The sequence below is a fragment of the Trematomus bernacchii genome, unplaced genomic scaffold, assembly GCF_902827165.1.
Source record: "Trematomus bernacchii unplaced genomic scaffold, fTreBer1.1, whole genome shotgun sequence".
NCBI lineage: Eukaryota > Metazoa > Chordata > Actinopteri > Perciformes > Nototheniidae > Trematomus > Trematomus bernacchii.
In genome coordinates this window covers 1742247-1764404 of record NW_022987851.1, presented here as the reverse complement: position 1 = coordinate 1764404, position 22158 = coordinate 1742247, and the positions used below count along the sequence as shown (strand labels likewise).

Here is a 22158-nt window from a genome sequence, read left to right as displayed (position 1 = left end):
GCGGACCCGTTTCGAGTGGGTCGCGGATGTGTGAGTGAAGAAAAAAAAGTTGAAAAAAAAAAATTGGAATTTTTTTTTTTTTTTTTGGGGGGAAAAAGTCAAACTTTTATTTTGAAGGCCCGATTTTCTTCTCAGAGTGTACCAGAATGCGTAGTTTATGTTAGTATTTCTAAAAATCTCCTGGGGGAGAATCCCCCCAGACCCCCCTGCTTGGGTTGGGTTTCAGCATGTGTGCCTTTTTATATAGTTCAGCTTTGATTCCATCATCTTAAACCTTTTTTAAAAGCATACTTTAGTTCTGTGAAGGGATATAAGGGATATATGCACTGTACTTCACTTTTATTAATATTGTATGCTCAAAAGCGTATATATTACAGCACGATTTTTTGTTGAATAGATTTGAGTGCTTCAAAATGTTGGGTCGCGATGTATTGACCAAGTAAAAAGTGGGTCCCGAGGCCTGACCAGTTGAGAACCACTGATCTAGTGGATCGCGTTCACACCGGAATAAGTCCCTGAGCTGAGGGAGGATTACGCAAATGAAGCCGCTGACGCCACTTCTTCTTCTTCTGCTTTGGGTTTACTGGCAGGCCGCAAACAACTTCACTTCGTATACTGCCACCCGAAGTCCCGGGTAAATCGCCAGAAGCGCCAACACCTCCTCATCACTCCATCGCTCCCACATTTTATTTTGTGTTGCCATAAATTAGTCTCTCTCCGTTGGTGCGCTGGGCTAATGCTAATGCTAATAATGCTAATGCGATCAAATAAAATGGGAGCTTCACACATTTTTTGTTTTGTTTTACGGGGCGTGGTTTGCAATTCACATCAGAAATTGGAACCTTTTCCTCCCCAGGAAAGTACCACCTCTCTAGCAGGGACTGAAAAGGGGTGAAAAGGTTACCGAAAAAAAGTTCTAGTTCCAGATCTTTTGGGTGTGAACGCAAAATCCCAGGAACTATCGGGACTATTCCTGGGAAAAGTACTCCGTTGTGAAAGCGCCTATTGGGTACCATCTAATTAAGAACAAAGAGGGAAGGATATACATATCTGAATACAATAAAACGCGTAGCTGCAGCACATGAAATTGGCTGAATGATAATTTAGCACTAATCAATAATGGAAAATCAACAGAGAGCTCAGAGAAATGAGGGGGAATAAAAAGTGTTTAAAAAGGAACTAAATAAATAGGTAATGGATTAGATGGCAAGACCATGAAAATTAAAAGAGCCCTGCCTCATATCACGCTTGCAGAAACGCACAATCCCTCAAGGTTAATGTTGTGTGATGATAGGTTAGTTAAGGTTTCCAGCAGGACACGACCAGCGGATAACATTTCTTCGGAACAGGATCCTGCTCACTCTGTGGAGGTTATTTTTCTATCAATGACTACACATTATCCTGCGGCTACTTACCAAATAAAGCCATGATTTGACTAAAAAATCATTTGAAATTGATCGTTCTGCTTTCACAAAAGAAAATGTATTCATCTGCCTTGAAAAAGTTTAACTGCGGTGATAGCAACGTGACTTAAAATGCTATCGAGAAACAGCAGACATCTGAATGTCCAAATTGACTAAACCGAATCGAGTATTCAATCAAGCTGTGTAATAAATATATATATATAATAGAACATATTGTCACCAAATGCTACAGGAATCTATAAGTAATCAAACACACTTTATGTTACTTTAATTACATGGCGATGCTGTTCAGTGCCGTAGAAAAAGACAGTAGAACATAGAAACAAAGTGGACCAATTTAAAAAGCGAAAGGAAAAGAAAGACAACAAAAAGGATAACATCCAAGGAGGCTGGTTGTATGAAGAAGTAGGCATAAGGAAGGAAGATTAGAGATGGGGGAGCAGGGGGTGAGAAAAGGAGGGCATATCACCCTCTATCAGACCGAGCTCTCTCACTTTTTTTTCTGTTCAACAGTTTTTTCCACCACCAGCAAGCTATTTCCAACGTGCGCGTACATGTGTGTGTTTGAGTGTGTGTGTGCTGGAGGTGAGGTTTGGGGCAGAGGCCATTAAAGCTCTGTTAAAACACTTCTGATGCTGTTGGCTGATGCTGAAGCAAAAGGAGAGTGAAAAAAAAAGAGAGGAAGTGAGACAGTGAGTACACACTCAGTGGCTATCTCGGCCCCCCCCCAGCAGTCCGCTGGCAGCCTGTCAATACTATGAGCACAGAGGTGCTAGATGAGTCAACAACCTAATTCCAACATCAAACTTTCATGGGCAGCAGAGGGGAAGAGCAGGATGGAGAGATGTGGCGAGAGAGGTTTGCTGTTAACGCTTTCTCCATCACCTGACCTTCCCTCCTTCCAGCCTTTTAAAAACCCTTTAAAAACCCCTCTAACACACGCAGCGCCACCAGGAACACACACACGGTTGCACTTTTAAAGTTCTGACCTGCGGTTGAATTACATTTGGAGCATTTTAGCAAGATATTATAGTGACCCTCTCACTCTCTCTGGCTGCCCCCCCACACTTTGCAGAAGCTCTCTAGCCCAGACGCAGAGTGCCGACGGCTTTATTTATTAAATATGGCCTGAGAGAAGAAGCTACATGGGCAAGCTGAGAAACCGTTTTAAGAGACTGCCTTTTAATGTTTTTTTGACACGCTGGGATGGTAGTGGTTCCGAGGCGACTCAAAGGGGGACACATCTTGAGTGCCCAGTGGTGTTTGCTCATGGTTGTTTTCCAAAAGTGTGTAGAAATGTGTTGCGGTCATGGGAAGGATGGGATCATAAAGTAAACAACCAAGTTATGCAGTGTCTGTCAATGCAATTAGCAAAAAGGAAAACTAGAAAACCTACGCTAATATTGTAACTCTAGTTGGATTATACTTCTTTTTTCAATGTTATGTCAGGAAGGAACTGAGAAACCTATTATTCACAGCATTTAACAGCATAAATACCTGCCCAAAAAAACCTTTTATGCTACTCATAAATTGCAAAGGTGGTTAATCTAAGGAAGTTGAGTTTTTTGTTTGTTACATAAAAAAATAAATATAAAATACAAATTATTAGTAAATATTCGGCTGGTATCAAGCATTGCACTTTCAAAAATTATGCAAACCGCATTGATCAAATAAAAAAATTTCTCTTAACATTACTAAGCCGGTTTTAAGGCTACAAGTATAACCAAAGTTTTACCAGTATGGTTACCGTAAAACTAATTTATTTTTGAATGGTCAGTCAACATTTTTTGAGAGAGACAGAGACAAATTAGTTTGCTCTGCTCATAGTGACATCAGATCAGTTAACACAGGGGTTCCCAAAGTAGGAGTCGCGAGACCCCGAGTGGGGGTCGCGAGATGATTACAAAATAAAAATTGTAAATAAAAAAAAAATATATATATTTTTTTAATCAATCTTTTGAAAGATTATTATTAATAATAACATGTACATAGACATTTTTCAGGGGCGGACTGGCCATCTGTATAATGTCCCCGCAGCGAGGCTCCACCCGGTGACAATCCACTAGCGCAGTGTTTCTCAAACTTTTTCATACCAAGGACACTTAACCAATAAAAAAACACTCACGGACCACCTAACTCCACAAATATCCCAAAACAATAGGCCTGCTTACCACTCCAACAGTACATAGCAGCCTAATAATGACAGCTTAACCTTCTCTGTATCGCCTCGTTCACACAATAAATCAACAATACAAATACAACTACAGATCATAAGCATTTTGTTCAAATGCGATTTAAAATGCTCTCAGGTTTTACACCTCTTATGAAATGTAGACTACATTTATTACGGAGTTTATGTCAGAGACAACAGACTACTGAGAGATATGCAAAACACACCGCATGTAGTATGACACAAACCTCCGCTGTTTTCAAAACAAAATACAGTAAAACTATGGTCGCAGGCCCAAGTTTAACTCTCTGAGGCCTGCATGGTCTGCCTACAAAACAAAAATAAAAAAACGTTTATGCAGCCCCAACAACAGCCTCTGATCATCAACAGACTTCATGCAATGCTTCATCGGATGCATATATTAGATAATAATCTCTATCTCACTCCTAACACATCTAAATCTACTTTCAGCATGGATAAATGTTCATGAAATACATCCATTGTTTGTTTTATACGCTACTTGAAATCCTAATCCTAAAAAACACATAGTTTTTCTAGAACAGATTACAAATCGCCTGAAAATGGCGAAAGTGGCAACATGTTTGACGAAGGTGAAACTTAAGCGCGCTCCATTGCGGAGATATTCCCGCGAGAGTGCGGAAAACTTAAAAGTAATTCACTAGCAGCCCCCCCCCGTTGACGGGGGTCGCCAGTCTCTGGCACCGTTATTTTGGGGGTCGCGGGCTGAAAAGTTTGGGAACCCCTGAGTTAACACATCAAAACACAAATATTATACTTTACCACTGGTGGAAATAAATGTTCCAATAATTTATTAAATTGATCCTAAATACAAATGTTTAAATAAATGCTTACAGTATGAATATGATTTTACTGTATGTCTCTGTCTAGGACATACAGATATCTAGAGTTGAAGACAGTAAACTGTGATGGCATCTCTCACTGACACAAACATCAGGGCAGCATTGTCATTCTAATGTGGCTCAAGCCCTAGGGGTGCTGCTGCTGGTGACAGGTCTGTGCACTGGGGGCTCTGGGGGTTGCAATTGTGAGAGGGCTTCATATGTGGCATGGAAGGGCGAAGGGTGAGGCTGGACAGTGATAAGTAAATAGACAGACAGACTGACCTGCCAAGATTGCCATAAGCATGGTTAGGGAGAAGACTTGTGAGAGATACAAAATAATACAGACATAAAGAGATGCCAGTGGGCAGAAAGAAGGAAGTGACACACATGTGGAAGCGCCAGTCTGATATTTTGAACAATAATTAGGAATAACTTGTAAAATGTATCCAAGCCATGTGACACTAGAGACAAAGCCTACGCTCATTTTCAGGTTCATATTTGTATTGTGTGTCTCTACTGTTAAATGTTTCCATGCTTTAATGTTCAAAAAGGTCTTTATTTTTCTCATACTGCCTGTGCTGCAGCTCCTCTTTTCACCCTCTGTCTGAAACCAGAGCCAAGTCTGCTCTGATTGGTTAGCTGGCCGTCTCTGTTGTGATTGGTCAACAGCTTAGACTTAGGCCACGTTTACACGTTTACGAAAACGAAAACGAACCTTAGTCGATATCAAAAAAGTATTCCGTCCACACGGAATCGGCTCAAGAAACGTGTCCGTGTGCTACATCTGTAGCATGGTCAGTAGTGGAGCACGAAAGCAACCCAGCGATCCGCCATTGTTGTTGTTGTTGGCGAAACACATCAGCAATGACGCGGGTGACGCGGGGGTGAGCAGCAGAGGTGGGGAGAGGCAGGGCTATGACGTCATCAGGAAATGATCGTTTAGGAAGTACACACGGAGCCGTGTGGCCCCCCGTTCGTCCGCAGATCTACCCACCTTGGGAGCCATTATCGTTTGAGGGCTCCGTTTCCGCGGTTCCGTTACGGCCTTGTGTGGACGAACCGTCCATACGATAGAGAACTGTAGCGGATACAACCCGTTTCGTCTCAGTGTAAACGTGGCCTTAATCACATTCAATGTGTTTGAGAATTAGCCAATATAAGAGTAAGTGCTGCATAGTCATGTCACTATGTTACAGAAGTAAACAAATGGAGTCAAATGGAGGAGTTTCAGGCAGGGGGGGAGTGTGTGGAAGAGAAACTCCCTCTGGAGGGAACTTTAAGCCTTTGCAGAACATTTACATGCACAAAAACCTATAAAACACACTACAGGAAATGGAAAACCACACAAATTAGAATAGGGCCTCTTTAAAACCTCACAAGTAACACCATTTGGGTTGATGAATAATTCTACCTTAAGTGAATTAAAAGATGTATTAATATGTGTAATGATAAATATGATGATGTTCAGTGGTGCACTTGACTGACAGATGGAATGATTTCTGCTGGTCAATGGGCATTACGCCCTTGTGTAAGATTTGTATAATTATTTCTCAATACTGTATATACTCATTAATCATCAACATACTGTGTACACTCATTAATCAAAGCTTATATTACTATTGTAAAAATGCATGGTTATCAAAAGCACACCTTTTTAATACAAAATGTGCTTTTCTGACAATGTTACATTTAACTTGTAACTTTCGTTTGGATCTATTTTTTTGACAACGCTGCTCTCTTTTCAGAAATGAAGGGAGAAACTGCATAAAAAATACAAAATTCTAAATAACCAATGAGGTACATTAATCACACCCCACACATACTACTGTATATGTACATGCAGAAGTGTGATAATACAAAGAAAAAGAGCTGAGGTTAAGTAGGGACTTCAATTATTTATGATCACGTAAAAATATCTTCGAGCCCCATTTCATTGTTGCTGGTCTGAAACAGGATTACATTGAGTCAGTGTCAGTCAGTGCCAGGCAGTCTCATTCACTATTTATGTAATGGAGGTTCTTGAAACTAGCTATTGAATGTTTGTTATTGTAGTTATGATCATTCAACATGTCTGACCATTGTAGTATGGTGCAAGATTTGAACAAACTGAAGAGATGGATTAGGGTTAGGGTTGAAAACAGATAAGAAAATAATGAAACTAAACCTGACTACAGTAGAATGGCAAATTGAAATGGTATTAGTCTGGATTTATAATGGATTGAATGCTGTTTTACGCTTTGTTTATTTTAGAAAAATATACATTTCTGAGGGAAACCATTATATATTGCATATTTGTGCAAATAAAAAACAAGTTGCTGGTCACTCCATCCCACAACTACCCACTTGGCCTCTAAAAACTTTTGGATTGCTCTAAACCTTTTACATGTGTGAAGTTGAGTGATGCTTAATTCTGATTTATGGAAGTCAAGCTCTTCCCACTTCCACATAACCATGCGCAGACAACTCAGCTGCAACAACACTGTCAAAAGCGTCACATTTCAAAAGAGAGGATCACACCCTGGTTGGTAAATCACTTTCGCTGTGGTTGCAAATGTGCGGGAAAGAGCTGACAGCCAACTCCATCTTAAATGTTGCACTTTACTTTGAAGGGCCAACAGTAAAATATCTCGTCAAGGCTCGGCGGTTGAGGTTTTTGGCAAATGACGATGACGGCAAGGAAAACAAACAAGTTTCGAGGGTTTCTCCGAATGTTCTCTCCCAGCTGTGTAATGGGCAGGGTGGGAGAGCAGAGAAGAGGGAGAAGGATTGAGGAGGACAGGGAGGAACAACATAGGAGGAAAGCCTGGGAGTGTTGAAAGAAGAGATGGATGGCTTAGAAAGTGTGAGGTAGAAAGATGAAAGGATGAAAAGAGGACACAGCTTAAAGAGTAAATAGGAGGGGAAGTGTCAGGGCTAGGTTTGACCAGTGATGGATTTTGTAGGGCAACACCAGGACTATTTTTGGACAGAGGCAGTTGACAGCTGATATCCTCTGCTAGTGTTATACACATACATTTTAATGCCAAAATTACAATATAAGGTATTTTTGAATGCCAAACTAAGGAGTACTTGGAAGAAGGAAACCACAAAATATTCTTCCTACAAATGAAAAGTAAAATTCATTAGCAATTGACTTAATTTAATGCACTCTGACATTTTGCAGCTTCATTGTCACTGTGTCTGGTATCTCTAGCAGTTAGTGGCTAATGTTGGTAAACTCTGAGGTGGGTCATGTAATAGAGTGGTGCAGTGATGGCATATTTTTTTAGGCCCACCCAGATGCTACATTGCAATGGCTCCCTTGCAATGGGGTTTATCCAGAAGCTTTTAAAAAATATCCAAAAAATAAGCTCTGTGGTAAACAAAAGTTTATGACATTTACATGTTTTGTTCAGCAAGATAATCTCCAAATAATCACACTAGTTGTATAATAAGTATGTAATCGCAAAAAGTAAATAGCTAATGCTATCCTATATACAAACTACTTTATCATTGCATAACTTCACGCCAGCACCGCTTAGCTAAAGGTGGACTCATGTTTGGCGTGATAACATTAGTCTTATTTAGTAACTTTTCAACAGTATTTTCTTATCAAGATAGTCAGGCTATTTGATTTAACAATTTGGGGTGCATCTGTGGCTTAATGGTTAAGACGCAAATCATGAAACCCAACAGCGAACTTCGAAATTGCTTCTGTTTTTCTCATTTGCTGTTATTTCTCACTTCTATCTACATTATGATACTGGCTCAAAATACTTTAGAACTTAAGTCTCCTACTGTCCATTAGTCCTTTACAATTGTTATCCTTTTAATTTAGTTTATTGAACAGCTTTGGAAAACCGGTCCCCAATACATTGCCAATGTTGGAATCAGGGACACTACATCAAGAGTTCTGTAAATTCATGAAAACCAACACTCTGCCATGCATGCCTCTTCTTCACACAGCAAAATAAACCATCAGAATGCTTTCAGGGAAATCCTGTCCAAAAGTGTGAACAATTATTCCCAATCTGATGATTCACCCTATCCTGTTCCTATGACGTAATGGTGGTTAGGCAATTCTTAATACAAACTATCTTATTTCAAGCATAACACAGCGTCAAGTCTTATTCCACTGGAAGGCCAAGTAATGTACAATTGTTGGCAGTAAAACTAATTTGCCTTTTTTTTATACATCTCTAATAAAAGCTTACCTAAGATCCTCAATAACCACATTCCCAAAAATACCATTATAATATTTAAATATAATAAAAAAAACAGTACAGATTGTAGTTCCAAACACGGAAAACAATAAAGAAAGTTCCTAATCTAAAAAAGACCCGGAAAACATCTGAGCGTAATGTTCACATTCTTTCTCATTCTATAATCTGATTATGATATCGTGGTTCAACATGGTGTAATAGCATTGAATTGATTGTGCAATATGTGCAGCCTAATAATCATGAGTCATTAGCCACAAATGTTCCTGATACAATTTCAGCCAAAAATATACATAATAATTTAAAAGCATGTACTATGGGAATTTAAAAACCCAAAAAGTTTAGGATAATATATCAGTTACTTCTTCTAGCTGCCCTATGCCACCGGGTAATTCTCATTTGAAACTATATGCTTCAATACGTGTCGCCCCATAGAGTGGTGTGGTAATTAGGGCATCATACAGTACATGCTAAAGGGTAAATTAAAAGTAGGTTGGAGAGGGAGCCAAATAACACGCGGGACTGGAGCGTGGCCCATTTTTCCTCATCAACAGAAGTGAGCATAATGCTCCTCTGACGCTGCTGTTTTTTGAATCATTGGCCTAAAATGCTGAGTGACCTGATGCAGGGTCATTTTTTTCTAGGCCCTACTGTCCTCCTGGGTCAGGGCTACGCTGTCCTGGGGAGAGGCCAGCGCTTGCATGAATAAGTAAAGACCGTTGGGGGACCAAAGTCCGTTGGCTGACGTTTCCACCCCACTGAGTTTTAACACATTAGGAAGCCCCACTGCCAGTAATGAGCAAGAGACAGAGGGATGCGGATGGGGGGGTGTTGAGGGGTGAGAGAGTGTGTACTCACATCCTCAGAGCATAACTCCCAAAGCACACTAGGCTATGTTAGCCTCAACCTGTTATTGTTGTGCAAATGTTAGTCACATTGCATGTGAAAAGGATGGCTCTCCTGATTGGTAACCTTTTACTTAAAGTGCACTGGTAGAGTATGCATCATGACTAGAGCAAGGCCAGAATAAAAACACTTTGATTGCAATATTATCCCCACACAAGCATTCATAAATGACATACTAAAGAGTGCTTTTATGCATATTACCATATCTGTTGTAATGATTTGGTCGCTACGCCCTTACATGCAGATATAACTAGTTTATAGCTTGTAACTTATACCTAGCTTATAAGCAGTCAATCAATTAACACCAATATCAATGCTTGCTCAGTTACATTGGATGTTTTCAATACAGAAGTAAGTTATGGGGCCATCTAATACCAAAAATGGAGCACTTCAAGTAAGGTGTTGAAATTAATTAATTAATTAATTAAATAAAAATGACATATGTCAAAGTTTTCTAGACAAGTGACCTCTTGTGGTCATGCAAATAATGATGATAATTGTAAATAGAGATGAGTACTTGTTGGGTACGAAGTACTGCCAATTGCGTATTTGATCAGAAAATGAATGTACTACGCATTTTGGAAAGCTATGGACAAAATATATATAAATCATATTTTGTAATTTACTGTAGTTACAAGGACTTGTTGGATTACTGTATTCATAATGTTAATACCTAATTGCACACTGAACAAGGCTCCGACCGGCCTTGGTGCAGCAAACTTTATGGAGAGTGAAGCCGTAATTAAAATAGAGGTTTCAGGTCGTTTCAATTCACTGGGTGCTTTCAGAGGATTCATCGGGCTCTGACCAAGGGAGTTCATACTGTAGCCAAGGTTGTGTGTGTTGTTCTTCAGAGAAAGAATGTGAGTGTGTGTGCATGTTTGCTCCTCATCTCAGCCCCAGTGCCCCTGTGCCCTGGCCTCTCTTCCTCCCCCACTGTGTGCGAGTTTATTCACAGGAAATGCAGGAGAGCCTCACGGGTGGCTGGGCTGATGCAAAGAGACGTGGCGTCTCCAGCGAGCCAGGAACTTAGCATGTCAGGCAGGTCAGCACGGGGCAAGCAGACAGTCGATAAAATATTCAATATAGCACTCCCAGTTCATGGATCTAATACCTCTGAAAAGTCCCCCCTTCCAAAATCCAAAGGGAGAAAAATGCTCTTCTCTCCAAGCTCTTCTCTTCACACCAGCCAGCTGGGAGGGTTTATCAAAGGGTGACAAAGCCTCTCGTCAATGAAGAGTCTAGTGGCAGAGGTGGAATGCACTTGCATGATGACACCACCTTTTTGCTATTTCTGGCAGAAGCCCTATTCAGAGTGAAAGTTCAAAAGTGCATCATGACCTTTTCAGCCTCGGTGCTGGTGACATAACTCTTTTAATGTCTAATGTCTTCTTGTCCTCCATTTTTCTTTCAGAAAAAAACAACAACACTCTTACTCTTCTCCTTCTTGGTTGTACTTTTACTTGGCTTTTTGATTTTATGTGCCTTGCATCTTACCAGAGCCCTGAGGGTAGGAAGAAAACATACGGCAGAGTTTGACAGTGCAGCCAGTGGAGTCTGGAAAGGCTGGCCCTGGAATGTCTTGTGTCACTTTAGTGCAACGGGCGCTAATCCCAATTAACATCACTCAGCTGCACTGAGGACGCATCACATCGACTCAGCCTCTGCTCAGACAGGCGCCCTCCGTGGACCAGGAGGATACAGTGAAACACCAGCTGCTATTGGCCTGTTTAGCTGATTAACCCAGACACTAAGATGTCGTCGCTGTGTCTTTTGACTCCTGAGCCGCCGCCGCCTCCTCCTCCCTTTGTTGTCTTCGGCTAGCTTCCGTCTACTTACATTTTTAACAAGCGTCTCCTCTGTCTCCATCTCTTTTATTGTGTCGTCTGAGTGCGTGGTATTTTATTACTTACACTGCATAGATTGGTTGAGTACACTGGATCAGTGTTACCCACTCAAACGGTTTTCCTTTCTCTCCCTGAATTATTAATGAAAATGGATGGTTAAGGACAAAGGCAGTGAAGACTCCATTAAGGGGCGAGATGTTGAGAGGTGCTGACTTCATCATCGGAGTTGTTAGCGCCAGGGGTAGTGATCCGATTCAGAAAATATTCTACGACAGAAATGGACCTAACAACTGCGTGCTTCTGCACTAAAGCATAGTCACTAAACAAGTGCCGCACATTTCTGATGACAAGACAAGCAGCAATGTAACCTTAACCCTAACCCTAATACAGTTAGTGTTTTAACAGTTGCCAGTAGGGCAGAGATTCTTGGCATATACTTTCACTGGACATCTGCATACGTTTTGGACACCTTAAAAACAAAGTATTGTGACTAACAATGTAGTCAATGGGTATGGTCAGAGCGCATATTTTATGGAGTGCAATTGGGAGATAACCTAAGTGACAGAAATAACTGGATCTGGCTGTAAAGGGTTTTGTTTTTAGAAAAAAAGTCACGTCATAATACATCCCAGAGTGTTAAAGCCCCCACAGCTTTCAGATACCTATAAATAAATGCTTTCCTGAGCTTTACTTCTGTCTCTTACACTCACAGACACACCCTCATGCATGGGCTGGAGCCTTCTGATGAAAAACATTCCAACACTACCAACGCTGTGAAAGTGGAGTGGATGGTAGATGGGTTGGTGGTGGTAGGGCTTTTAAAATGGATTCAACTAACGGTTTTCCCCAAGCCCTGTTCTCACTGCCACCATTTTCGCGGCGAAAGAAGCTCTCGGTTCTCTAAGGGTTTATGGATCTTGGTTGTGGACAGATATGAGCTAAGTCTTTTCTTGAGCACTGCATGTTCCAGACTGGGAAGAGGATTGAAATTGAACCCCCCCAACCCCTTGTTTTCTCTGCTGGATGGTACTGGCAAAGGGAGATAATCTACAAGACTATATTTGTATTCATAAGAGAGGACTTCAATGGATGAGATACCAAATACAGCAACCTTTAGGACACAAGCTAAAGTTTTAGCTAATTAAGATGAAGTAACTAACTCAAAGTCTGTTACCTAATAGCAACGACTATGGCTAAAACATTAGCCAATTAGGAGGACCTTTAGGATTTAGTCTCTCCTGTGACTAATGGATGCTGGGTCTGAAAAGGTTTACTGAGAACTCTGATGAAAACAACAGTTTTTCTCAAGAAGTAGTTCTGATCAACCTAGCTAATGTTTTTCGACTGTGAGTAAGGGTGGCCATTTAGAAATGGTTGGTGGTTGCTGCTTGCTTGGTACACTAACATTATTTGGATCTGATGATGATGATTTTATCTCCCATTGTTCTCCTAGTCTCAGTCTAAGGCACCATCAATTTCATTTCATTTCTCTTCAGAAATGCTTTTGGAGAGTTGGCATATATGTTTAATATCTTCTCTAAAAATGAGTTAAACATTCAAAAGAAATTACCTTAAAATCTATTTTTTAAATGAGTACAGTTACACAAAAAGGTTACTCATTGACAATGGTAAATGTAATTCATTGTCGTCACTGTTGACAGTCATAGGAGGAGGGGTTTGTGTTGCTGACTTCAGGAATGCTGTCTGTTCAGAGTTGTAAACGGAGTTGGCCTTCTCCAACAATGGGGCATATTTTGCAAGATGCTGGGAGTCGATAGCAGGCGTCTGCCGTGACAAAAGGCCACTTCTCCGGCTCCGTGAGAAAGGCATGTTAGTTCAGCTCTTTGATACAGGACACTGTTTCTCTGACCACCATTCATTACCATGCATAACAGACGACTCAATGGACATTGCGCATTAGGCATAACTTGGCCCTCCTACACACTCTCAGATGCTGTAATGTGGAGGCCTGAGAGCCAGACTTCTCCTAGGTGTCCTATAAAACAAGCTTGGAGTGTAACTCAGAGCTTTGGACAAAAAAAAGTTCTGACTTTTTCTGCCCCAGTTTTCCTCGGTAGTTGAGACACAAGCTGTCACGAAGCCCAGGGCTTTGGCGGAGCAACGGAAGAATAACATGGCAGAGGCTTCCACATTTGTTTCCACTTATGTTACATGATCTTTAAGATCCTAATTTGAACAAATCCCCTGCCTCGACCACACACTGTACTTTCTGAGAGGGCTCTTAACATATGTATGCTGGGTGTTAATGTCAGGCTCAAAGTAAACAGTGGGATGGTCTGGGCTGGGCAGTGCGCACTCTATTTCTGGCCTGAACTACCTCTAGTCTTTTATTAAGAAACCAAATTAAATGAAGTAAGACCAACAAAGGCTCCCTAGATCTTGTCATTTATCGGCCAATGGAGCAATGCTAAAACTCGGTCTCTGAGAAAGGAAAATATCCCAAAAAGAGATGTTTGGGGTCTGACATTCATTCAAATTCCACCTACGCTTTTTTTCCTTTCATCATCACGTGTAAATGAACCCAAAACCAACAATACAGATAGTTGGAGCCAAACGTTGTGTAAATATCCATACTTACCTCAACATTGATAAGCCCTACACAACTAAGTACAAATATCAAATTGTACATGAATGGGCAGGACATCTCTAAGCGGTTGACCAATCACAACAAAGTCGGCCAGCTAGCCAATCAAAGCAGACTGGGCTCTGGTTTCAGACAGAGGGTGAAAAGAGGTGCTGCAGCACAGGCAGTATGAGAAAAAATAAAGACCTTTTTGAACATTAAAGTATGTAAACATGTCAAAGTAGAGACACACAATATGAAACCTGAAAATTAGCACAATAGGGCCCATTTAAAAGCTGTCAGAGAGGCAAGTGTTCTAGGGGTGTAAGCAAACTACTCTTGTCTCTTCTACCAAATAAATGCTGAACATTTTTAGTTTGCTTAATTTTTAAAGATGCCCTGCTGTGATGCTAGAATAAATGACATTTTCGGGGGACCGACATGCAGATCAGAGTCAACCTTGTTCCTTGTGTTTCGTGAGCGCCCATATCCACACACCCTCCCATCCACAGACAACATAAACATTTCATGTTTGGTTAGTAACCATGCATGAGAAATTCCCCCACCCAGTTGGTGTGTCATGTTTATATTGCGTTCTTGTTGGAGTGCATTGTGCGGGGTGAGCATCCTCAGTTGCTTCTAACCTGACCTTGTTCTCTTTTACACAAACGTGCAGTCCACCTGAGGCGAGTCATAAGTTTAAGAGATACAGGCTAAGTCCTCTCACACCATGAGGGGGGCCACTGAAGGATCCGCTAGGTTATTGTGTGTCTGGTCTGGGGTGGAGGTCACCCAAAGTTACAGGAAGGAAGCTTGAGGATGGCTAGGGAACGGGGATATATGTGTGTGTGTGTGTGTGTGTGTGTGTGTGTGTGTGTGTGTGTGTGTGTGTGTGTGTGTGTGTGTGTGTGTGTGTGTGTGTGTGTGAAAGAATAAGGTTGGAGGTGGGGGTAGGGGAAGTTGGGGTAATGTCTGGCAGATGACAGATCTGTGAATTCTTTCCTAGTGCCCACAAGGCAAAAGAAGCGGTGGTGTGGCGGTCACATCTTCAGAACACTTACAGTCTTTATCCCGCTCTTCTTCCCCCATCCTGGGGGGCTCAGCCTGCTGATTACTACACAGGAGGCTATTCAGCAGCTGTCCCTCCTCCTCACCTCCCTCCCTTCACACGCACACACAGATACAACCATCAACCGCTCAATGCATCTTCCCCTTTCTTCTGGGGTGATCCGAAATCATATTTTGCAGTGGTGCAAACATAATGGGACGGGAGAGACAAAGGCAGGCATGCCTTTGGCACGAGCATCTGTTTTCTGCCCGACACAAAAGCGGTCAGTTCAACGCCTCGTCCCACAACAGCGTCACACGGTCTTTTAACCCCCAACCCCCCCCAAGCTTCGCCCACCTCCCGACCAAAAGAACGCCTAGATGATACGCCAAAACCACACACTCTGAAACACACTTCTAACACAAGTCTCCTTTAACACTTCAATCAGATTCTCCACCTCCTGCAGCGATACACCCCTCCCTCCTTAATATTGAAATGAAGTTGGTGAATTCGGGACAGTACAATGTGTGTTTTCAATCCCCGACCCCCCCTCCCTCTCTTGCTCTCACGCCTGCCTGACTTTTAGACTTTAAACTCTTGTTCGGGACAGTCCTTGTCTATGTGTGTGTTTGTGTGTTGTTGTGGTGGGCTGGAAGGGGGCAGGCTCAAGGCAGGGACAAGGGGCAACAGAAAAAGGACAGTCAACAAAACTCAATTGTCCTCAGAGTGGTGGTAATTGCATTTGATTAAAATAATGACAGGGTGTCGGGAGAGAATGGAGGGCCCCTTGGTGGGAGTGTTGAGGGCCTGACACCGAAACTGAGGAGGGGGCCGAGAGAGAGCGTGTGACAGAGGGAGAGCACAGTGTGGTTCATTGTCAAAAAGCCTAAAGTGTAGCACTCACCTGTTATCATGAGATCAGGGCAGGAGGTCAGCACCACATGGAAAAAAGGAATAAAAACATGAAATAGTTAGTTATGAACAGTTCCCTTTTTATATATATTTTTACAGAGGGGATGACCCGTGCCAAATATGCATGAGCAGGATTCAATCCCAGGCATCAGTAAAGGAAAATTATTGAAAATAAAGATGAAAGAATAGCAGTCACTATTTTGAAAACCTTAAAAGTTTGATATATAGTGCTCCATCATATGTATTTTTTTCTTTTTTGCAGTAGTAAAATAGCATTAACCAAGTTCTGATTCAGTTTTGACCTTTGAGGACCAAACCAGTTTTGATATTTGGTATATATATGCAAACAATTGCCATGGAGAAGACATTTTGAGCAATATTGTATTCCTGAAAGGGTGCAAGAAGTTCCTCAAACTGGCATTTCACCACATATTCATCGTTTTTTTTATTGGCTCTGGTCAAGGGTCGCTGACAACATAAATGTTGACATTTCTTAGAGATTGTAACTTTAAAGCTATGAATGTCATCAGAGGTTAAGAGAAACAGACTGGCGAATACGTTTTAAATAGTTTCATTGTGTGTATCTCATAACAACATTTCCGCTTAACCTGTTGCTTTCTCTTGTTAAGATATTATTGAGGCTTGTGCAGATTACATGGTTACAGTGATCAATAATTATCGACCAGTGAGAAATGAAAGATGACAATCCTGTTACACATTCCCGAAATGGGTAGGAAAAAAGACCATTATGTCTATGGTTTAGGTTTGATTGAGTTTAAAAAAACAAAACTATTGGGTTGCTATACAATACATGTTGGTTTGAGACTTGCTGTAAACTTTAAACTGCGTTGGAGGGCCCCAATCGTTCTTATGAAAGCTGCTCAGCGGCGCATGAGGCCAAAAATACTCAGATTTTTGGGGACGCACGGCCCGAAGAGCATGCAAGGCAAGGCAATTTTATTTATATAGCACTTTTCAGCACGTGGCGATTCAAAGTGCTTTACACATTAAAAGCAAAAGACATTTAAGAACAAATACAGCAAAAATACATTATTAAAAAGGCATTTAAAAACAGGCATAAAAAGCAAAGATAATGAAAATAAAATAAATAAATAAACACAGCTGGTACAGAATACATGACTAAAAAGGCATACTGTAGTGTGAGTATGGGCAGCTCAATTAAAAGCAGCGGCAAATAGGTGCGTTTTTAGTCGGGATTTAAAAATAGGAAGTGTTTCGGCGGACGTGCACGATTAAGGCAGTTTGTTCCAAATTGTTGGGGCATAATAAGTAAAAGCTGCTTTTCCATGTTTAGTGGTTATTCTCGGAACAGAGAGCAGACCCGACCCATGCACACTTTTGACCCGACCCATGCGCACTTTTGTTTTCCTTAAGCCCTGCCTCCAATTTGCTCCGTCAAGGCCGGTCTTGGCTCAGTTAAATGAATTGAGAGGGACAATAACTCTCGACTCGAGGCACATTTTTCAACTCTTAGGACTTCATATTTTGAATAAGGGCTACTCAAGTCTTCAGACTGGGTAGTTAGTTTACCACAAAAAACGATCTGCTGATGTACAGACGTCTCTTTCCCAATGTAAGTAAAAAGCAAAAAAGTATTTTGGAGAAAAGTTGAAGGAAAGTTGTTGTACCACCATTTGCCACTGTGAAAATGTGCTTCAAGACGCAGTTTATCTCCTGGGGGATTGGGCGTCAAAGCCACATAGTTACCTGGTAATCCATCCTGACCTCGTTCCTCTGCCATTTGGAATGGTACAATTCCATGCTAAATTGCTGTCTGAATCATCAATTGCCTTATGTTCTGTTTGACCAACCAATGTTTTCATCTCTCTATTTCAAACCTCAAACTGTTCTCAGCCAGTGAACTCAAATACAGGCCATTCTGTCCTTTGCCATAACCCACAGAGGCCAGCGGCGATGTGTTAACCTCTCCTTTTGATGCGCGCCAGAGCCAAAAAGAATGAAAAGGACCCTAGCTTTTGCAAGTGGTCTGACAGCACTAAGTGTCTCTGCTCTCAGAGAAAGGAACGCTCAGGGTCGAAACAGAGACACGGAGAAGAAAAGAGCAAGGAAAAGTGTGTTTTGTGAGAGTGTGTGTATATGTTAAGGCCACAGCAATATGATAGCCGGTAGGGATGTCAGGAGATTCTGAAAGGAGGATGTCTAAGCCAGGCTCAGACTCTCATCTCCTCACATGGCCTCGCCCTTTCCCAGCATCCCTCTCTTCGTTCATCCGTTACACCTTCACAGGAAGTTCAGCCAGGCCCTGGAGCATGACCCCCCCCCCCCCCCCCGTTCACACAAAAGGAGAGGCAGTAAGCGTGTTGTGCATTAAGGGTCACAGAGATGTCAATGAGCCTACGAGGTCATGTTGTCCGTGTTTTATAGAAAAACACTGCTGTTCAGATATCGTAAGGTCATTTTATTACTAAATGGAGAGCAAGGGTGAAGGGCCGAAATGCTGATATGATGTACATAATATATAATAACTGGTTATTCAATCATGATGTCAATCGATCAATCAATGTTTATTTATATAGCCCAATATCACAAATGTTACATTTGTCTCAGTGAACTTCACAGTTTGTACAGAATATCAGTACGTCTCCCAGGACAGTGCAATAGATGCCGTGTGTAAATCGAAGAGATAATACATTTTACAGCATAGGCAGACCAAATGTTTGGAAATGCATGTGTCTATAATAAGAAGATGAATCCACGAGGATGTCAACAATCCTGTGGGAGCCACCAGGGAAGTAGTATGATGAGAGTCAGGCAGGACCACAGTGATAGGTTCAGCCACGACTCGAAGTCCAGGACTCAAATCCAGAACTCAGGATAGAGGATCCAGGACACAGGATCCAGGACTCAGGACTCAGGATCCAGGACTCAGGACTAACGCAGCGTCCACACGGTGGCGTGTGTTGAAGCTTGCCGGCGGGCGTGTCTGAAGCTCGACCAACAACCAATCACATGAATCTCCCGCGCAGGACACACAAGCACGCGGTTTGATTGGCTAGAGCTTGTACTGGCATATGATTTGATTGGCTGACGCTTCCGTCGAAGCTTCAAAAGTTGAACATTGCTCAACCTTTGAAGCGAGCAACGCGAGCAAAGCGAAGCGACGCTCTCACAATGCAGTTCAGCAAAGTGTGACGTCACCCCATTCAAAGTGAATGGGCAGAAGCGTTGAAGCTTCAACACACGCCGCCGTGTGGACGGGCCGTCCGGATCCAGGCCTCAGGATGCAGGATCCAGGACACATGATTAAGGATCCAGGACACAGGACCGCAGCAACAGGATCAGCCACGACTCAGGATCCCGGCGTAGATAGACACCAAAAAGACATTTGGGGGAAGCTGGGTTATTCGGAACATGAGAGTACACAGGTACAGAGAGACAGAAGGAAGAAGTAAGGTGTCCCCCGACAGTCTAAGCCTATAGCAGCTAAACTAACGTGTCTACGTACATGGACTCCCTTAGGATAGGTTGAGGGAAAGGGGTAGCAAGTAAGAAGTAAGGAACAGAGGTGGAGAGGCACAACGTGTCTACGTACATGGACTCCCTTAGGATAGGTTGAGGGAAAGGGGTAGCAAGTAAGAAGTAAGGAACAGAGGTGGAGAGGCACAGCGTGTCTACGTACATGCACTCCCTTAGGATAGGTTGAGGGAAAGGGGTAGCAAGTAAGAAGTAAGGAACAGAGGTGGAGAGGCACAACGTGTCTACGTACATGCACTCCCTTAGGATAGGTTGAGGGAAAGGGGTAGCAAGTAAGAAGTAAGGAACAGAGGTGGAGAGGCACAACGTGTCTACGTACATGCACTCCCTTAGGATAGGGTGAGGGAAAAGAGTAGGAAAGTATGTATGATGTATGCACTACATCTATACCATGAGCGCATTGCTCCTAAAAAGTTTTTTTGGCACTGACACCAATCAACAGTTGTGCGTCGACTCGGCAGGGATCAAGGCACGTATATGCCTCTCCCTGCTTCCACCGTCCACACACACAACCAAATTACATACCATCAGTAAGGAAAAAGAGTAAGAACTAAGATGTATAGGTGAAGAGGCACAACGTGTCTACGTCAATGCACTCTTATTATATTCTTTCATCAACTATAAGCTTTATCAAAAAGGAAGGTCTTAAGCGTACTCTTAAAAAACGGATAGGCTGTCTGCCGCCCGAACACAAACTGGAAGCTGATTCCACAAAAGTGGAGCTTGATAAGAAAAGGCTCTGGCTCCCATTGTACTTTTAGAGACTCTAGGAACAACCAACAAACGTGCATTCTTGGAACGCAATGCCCTAGTTGGACAGTAGGGTATAATGAGTTATTTAAGGTAAGATGGCGCCTGCCCATTAAGGGCTTTGTAGGCGAGAATAATTATTTTCTTCTTCTTCTTCTCGAAGAATTTTAAATTCTATCCTGTGTTCTATAGGGAGCCAGTGTAAGGCAGCCAAAACTGGAGTAATGTGGTCCCTTTTCAGAACTCTGGTTAGTACACAATGTCTGTCAATCGAGAGATATTCACGTGAATGCAGCATCTTCACTATATTTTACACACGTTTATTGATATTCTTGGTATTATTTACTGTTTGTCTCTATATGTACATATAATAGTTTTAAAGGTTTTTCACACCCAAAACATAAATAAAACTGAATGTAATATCTAATGTAATGCTATAAACAAATGACATCATAAGGCGCTTTCACACCGGAGTACTTTTCCCAGGAATAGTTCCGATAGTTCCTGGGATTTTGCGTTCACACCAAAAAGATCTGGAACTAGATGTTTTTGGGGAACCGTTTCACCCCTTTTCAGTCCCTGCTAGAGAGGTGGTACTTTCCTGGGGAGGAAAAGGTTCCAATTTCTGATTGGCTGGGCGAATTGCCAACCACGCCCCGTAAAACTCTGAAAAGTGTTGTAAAGCCGCCATTTTATTTGCTCGCATTAGCATTATTAGCATTAGCATTAGCCCAGCGCACCAACGGAGAGAGAATAACTTATGGCAACACAAAATAAAACGTGGGAGCGGTGGAGTGATGAGGAGGTGTCGGCGCTTCTGGCGATTTACCCGGGACTTCGGGGGACTCCGGGACTTCGGGTGGCAGTATACGCTAGGGGTTTCACAACTACCAATATTTACTAGTCGACAAGTTTTTCAAAATAGTAGTCGACTAGTCGACTAGTTGTTATAATAAAGACACACAAAGAGAGGTGTAAAACTGTATTTTGTATTGCAATGCATACAGTTACGTTAAACACTGTAACAAAGCAGCATTTTAATTTGGGTTACATGCTGTTACATGGCTGATTAAATAAAAAACAGTAACTGGACTCACCAAATCTACTGCAAAAACTCTCTTAAGAACATAAATGCAACGTAAATCCAGTGCGCAATGCGCAACACTTTACTCGCTGTCACTGTCCTCCTCGATAACGATGTCCACCCTTCCAGGTTTTTTGGTTTGCGTTAAGGAAGACCAAAGCATCAACATGTGAGGGAAGGAGGCTTGACCGCTGTCGGGTGACAGTGTTGCCTGCCAGGGAAAACATCCGTTTTAGAGTTTTACGGGGCGTGGTTTGCAATTCGCCCAGCCAATCAGAAATTGGAACCTTTTTCTTCCCAGGAAAGTCCCTGCTCTCTAGCAGGGACAAAAAAGGGGTGAAAAGGTCCGCAAATAAAAGTTCTAGTTCCAGATCCTTTTGGTGTGAACGTAAAATCCCAGGAACTATCGGAACTACTCCTGGGAAAAGTACTCCGGTGTGAAAGCGCCTATTGTCACATGACTTCCCATCACCGCTGCTAAGCTAAAAGTGGCTAATGTTCAGTGTGAAGAACTTTAGTAGTATTTAGACATTAAAGATTCAGACACTCACCTGTGAGGTATTTACTGAAGTATTTTATCTCTTAGAATGAAACTTACACATTTCATAAGCTTGTGTTAACCACCGACCTTATTTCAGGAATCTAACCAAAAACTCATAGAAAAACCATTGACTGTTGCAAACTCATTTCTGGGTTTTGGACTTATTCCTGCACTACTTAACCTGATAGGACTGTGTATTCCTTTATTGTTGAAATGTTGCTATTAATAAACATGTTATTACAAGAAAAAGTGTTTTTGCAAAATAGAAAATAAATTTGACGATACATTTACTGTCCTGCTAGTCCAGACTGGAG

General features: G+C 41.9%; 1 protein-coding gene across 2 annotated transcripts in view; it reads right to left on the bottom strand.

Annotated features, from left to right (window-relative positions):
- Nucleotides 1-22158, bottom strand: part of bcas3 (BCAS3 microtubule associated cell migration factor) — a 325389-nt gene that overhangs the window by 105666 nt on the left and 197565 nt on the right. The gene's annotated exons all lie outside the window — the stretch shown is intronic.